The sequence below is a fragment of the Lissotriton helveticus genome, chromosome 9 (genome assembly GCF_964261635.1).
Source record: "Lissotriton helveticus chromosome 9, aLisHel1.1, whole genome shotgun sequence".
Lineage (NCBI taxonomy): Eukaryota > Metazoa > Chordata > Amphibia > Caudata > Salamandridae > Lissotriton > Lissotriton helveticus.
The window spans coordinates 63,333,296-63,338,412 of NC_136070.1; positions in this window are offsets into that span (position 1 = coordinate 63,333,296).

Genomic DNA, 5,117 nt, shown 5'->3' on the forward strand with positions numbered 1-5,117 from the left:
CTGTCTGAGTGCCGAACTAAACCGCTCAGACCAATCATGATGCTGTTGTCATGCTGGTGACAGCAGCATTGTGATTGGCTTAGGAGAACCTGTTCTCCTAAGCCATTCAGGAGCCAGGAAGAGAAGCAGAGGAGAGACGCCAGCCATGCAGAGCTTAGTGTTAGATATGTTTTTTTCACCCCCCACTCCTGGCCACCCTCGTTCCGTACCAGTTGCCACTGGTCACTCCGCTCCCGCACTGCTAGAAATGTGATTGTCTCCAGGTTTCCACTTTCCTCCTGGGGTGGAAGAAGTTTTGTGGTGGGGGCCTCCAAACTCTGGAACTCTCTTCCTTCCTCTGTATATCAAGCTATCATCAGATCTCTTGTCTTTCAGAAAGGCTCTCAAAACCTGGCCTTTTAATAACTAGATGGGCTAATTCCTCTTTATTTTACTGCAGCGCTTGGATGCCTCATGTTGAGTGTCGCGCTTAACAAGAATATTCAACATAACCAAACAATAACCTTTGTTTTTTCAGTGATTTGTGTTTGTCTACAACATATATTGGGTTGTGTGTATTTTACATGTATTGATACAATATGTATTTAATTGTAATATATATTTGTATATGTATTCAATCGTTATTTAATTGTGGAATGCATTTGTATATGTATTGGGTATATGTATTTTCATTTTAAAAACAAACAAGGGATTCCCGGGACACAGCCATCAGAGCCTATGTCACCCTGAACTCACAGACTTATGCAAGGAGAGCTGGCCTACAGACCATCAACCACCTGTTAAACACTCAGGGCCTCAGCAAGAGTCCACCTCAATCCCTCTTCAGAAAACAAAAAGATTTTATCCTGAGCTTGAGTGAACACATCAATGAACAAATTCCAAAGAGAGTATAGTCTTCATATCTTCTTTTATTATAGATGTTATTCTTCAAAAGCCACACTAGCCGTCCCCAACACGTGTTTCGTCTTGGTATATATAACCATAGACTTCTTCAGGGCTATAGCTAGAAAGACATTAGAGTGTCACACAATACTCTCCATCAATAATGAGAGCAATGAGATAAAATTTAGTTTTTCTGACGTTCTTCAATCTGTATATATTTTAAATTTTCAATTTCTCTGTATTGGCCCCCAATATCCTCGGTCAGTGGCAGTCAAATAACGAGTCATAGTCAATTTGAAATTGAAAATTGAAAATTTAAGATATATACAGATTGAGGAACGTCCGAAGAACTAAATTTCATCTCATTGCTCTCATTATTGATGGAGAGTATTGTGTGACACTCTAGTGTTTTTCTAGCTATAGCCCTGAAGAAGTCTATGGTTATATATACCAAGACGAAACACGTGCTGGCGACGGCTAGTGTGGCTTTTGAAGAATAACATCTATAATAAAAGAAGATATGAAGACTATACTCTCTTTGGAATTTGTTCATTGATGTGTTCACTCAAGCTCAGGATAAAATCTTTTTATTTTCTGAATGTGGTTTTTGTGTTAGCATTACCCAATTTGGTTATTGGTGGGTGACCATAACCTTATCCTTTGAGCTGTTAACAGAATCGAAAATGTTACATGTTGTCACACCTAGCGCAATTTACACTCAGTCACCCTTTCTCTTCATATTGCTCAATCCCTCTTCACCTGGTATCTCCAAGGACCTGTGTTCTTTCACCTGGAGAATCTCAGTGTGACATGCCGAGTAAAAATGAGGAATTACTAGCGGAATCAGGATTGGGATTATTGTTTCTTGTTGTACTTCCTCATTCCTAAGGAGTAGTGATTAATTTGAGCCGGTGGTTTAAGGTGGGGCACACCCGCACCCATTTTTGGGGATCGGCACTCAACAGACTTTGACTAAAAACAAGAGAGAGAAAAACACAAAAATAGGAAACAAGGAGGAAGAGGAAGGCGGAAAATAGTGACAAAGGGAGAAAGCAGAGATCAAAATATCCTGCAAGAGTGAAATAAATGGGCAAGGAGTGTCTGATGGTGGATTAAAGAGACATGAGGTGGAATCAAAACCACACATTCTTGGGGTACAGCGCCTCGACCATCCATAGTGCCGGCAGCAGGTTTATGTGCAACCCCAGAAAGGCTTTAGCTTCATTAGGCCTCGTCAGTGAGTTATAGAGGGAGAATTTTTGGCACAGCAAGCACATCTGGGCGTTTCCATCCTACTTAGAGTGTTGCACCGAGGAAAACAAAAAATGAGGAATGAAATGCTTGAATTACTTTGAATCACTGGTAATTACTTTCTACCATGTTCCGGTCCACTGGTGTTTTCCCATCATGCCACTTCCAGCAGTAAGCAGCTATATGCAAATCAACCTCCAGTACGAACAGTCCAACCCAAGACTGCGCTGAATGAGAACACAAGCAACCCCACACCGGTTTTGCCGTACTTGGCCCTCATCAGTAGGGTGCATCTTCAGTGCTGTGACTAACCCTGGGCAAAGTACTATGCTACGCTCGCGTAGTTCGCACTACGCAAATTGCACGTAGCACAGTGCAAACACGCATAGCGTAGCGGTAATTTTTTGCTTGCTTGCGGTCCGGAACATCAAGTTGGCGACCGCGAGCGAGCAAAATGACATCCCGGCGAGAGTTTTTCCTCGTTTGCGAACAGCAACATCAAGTTGCCGATCGTGAGCTTGGAAAATAAACCTCTCGGCGAGATACTCAACGCAGAGAGGTCAGGTTTCTCATTGCGAGTGGTCACGTATGCTCGGGACCGCTCGCAATGAGAAACTACCAGTCCGTGTTGAGAAAGCTGCCGCTCGAGTAGAAATCTACTCGAGCGGCACAAAACGACCGCTTGTACTCTGCAAGATGCGGTTTGCACTGATTGCACAGTGCAGAAAAGCTTCAGGCACTGTGCAATCAGTGTGAACAACATTTTGCCCAGTGCACTACACAGTTCGCGTAGCTCGAACTACGCCCAGGGTTAGGTGTGACACGGTGAGCACTGAACCTATTTCTAGGCATACCCATCACTCTTAGGGATTAATTAAGCTCAGCCACTGGTAACTAGTCTGGGCTGCAACCCAGTCTGTCGTGTTATAGCCCGTCATGCCAGCACATGCAGATGCCAGCCATATGCAACTCAGCCTTTGTCCTACTCCAACATTAGCAAAAATCCAAAGCTCTCATTTAGCATTAAAGCCGGCTGCCTTGGGCTACACCAGTCATTAAAGGCCCTGTGGCTAAGTTAAGCCACAGGCGTTGGGTCAGCCCCCCTCAGTTGCTGTTTTCATGCTTTCCCTGGTTTGCTATTGCTTGGATGGGCTGTCCATCAAGCTCATGGGATTTCATGAGTGGGTACCTTGGCCCACTTGTGCTCCCATTGGGTTCTGGTGATAGGGCATCAAGTAGTCCTTTTGTTAGACTGCAGATACATAATGTGGATGGTAATTGAGAGCCAGTGTGTGTTCTATGGTGTATTTATTGTGTTGATGCAACATTTTAATTGCTGGTTTAAGTCAGGTGAGCAGGAACCTAACCCTAAAGCTTGCTCCTGACCCTATTGAAGGTACCTGAACCTAATGTGGGCACCTGACAATAGTGCGGGCTCACACTCTAGCACGGTTGACCCCAGCACAGGCTCCTGGCATAGGGACTTCACAGGGTGAGCGGGTGAAATATGCCCACAAACACACTGCTAGCCCTCTAGTAACTCTCTTATGTAACAGATGAGCGCAGTGTTGTTTCCGCGCCTATTTTTAGGAATGTCAATAAAGCATTATGGAATGGAGGGAAGCACGAGGGGTGGAAAGAGAGGGGGTGTGAAGGGCGAGGGAGGGGAAATAGATACAGAATGATTCATATCTTCTGAAGGACTGTATACAAATGAAAAGGTGCTGTAGTTTCTAGGGCTACTCTGCCCCCACAGTGACCCTGTATCCTGGCTCCCGGTGGGTGGAGTGGGTCCCCCAGTGCCTGTAAAAGTTCTCAATGTCGTTGTTTTTCCTTCTTTTAAATGTCAAATCATATGAGAAAGTCAATTGTTATATAACACTCAACACCATCTAGTTTCCAAGTGCTCCCACTTTTGTAAGGTAAAACTACTTAGATACAGAGAGAAAAATTGATGTGCTCAAGATCACACAATTTAACGAGTAGCCTGCATTATCTCTAAGTACCTCGTCACAACCAGCATAGCTAAGGACTTCGGGTTCCAAAGCCGCTGACTGAACTACCTGCTGATCAGTCACTGATCCAAGGTGGGAGAGCAAGCCACTGATGACCAGGGGTTGCTATTGACACTGTCGTGACACACCATCATGTTGTGACATTGTCGTGATACACAATGCCAAAAAATGGCAAAAAAACTCTGGTCAAACAGCAACAGGGCTACAGCCTGGCTGCAGTGGCGTAACTGGGAGGGGGGTGGGGGCGGCTGTCTGCCCCGGGCGGCACTCTTTTTTGGGGGTGGCGGAGGTGAGCAAGTGGGGTCTTTTGACTACCACCATCCCCCCAAGTTGTCCGTCAGCCGAACCCCCCCCCTCCCCTTCCCCCCAACAAGTCGGCCGTCACCCCCGCTCTTACCTGCACCCGGGCAACAAACTTAGGGGGAGCCCACGTGGCAGTAGGTTTAGCTAAGCCACTGCCTGGCTGTTCTAAAACTTCTCAAATAAACAGAAGTGCAACAGACTACGGAGCTGCTGTGTTTCCCATAGGGCATAATAGTGAAACAGGCCCCCTATCGCTGAGAGAGAAAGTGAGGCATTGCCTTTATAAAAACAGTCTGAATAGAAAGGGAAAAGAAATGGAGCTATATTTACAAAGGTAACTTGCACTGTTGAGTAATGTACACTTTTGAGTAAGTTTGCTACTTTTTGGCCTTCACGCAATCCAAGAGTGAATTTACTCCAAATGTGTAACTTACATGTCTCCATCAAATTAAAGAGCCTGGGGGGCTATTCACAAACTGCAGGGGCAACTTACAAAGGTAACACACTTTTATGTAATTTACACCTGCAATCTTCTCTTACACTTTGAGTAACTACAGATGTGTCAATGCACACGAAGCCACAGTGTGTCACACGATTTCAGCTTCCTTCGCCCAGTGAGGAGCCGAAATCATGCAGAAGCTGGCAAAACAAGCTATAAACAGTGGA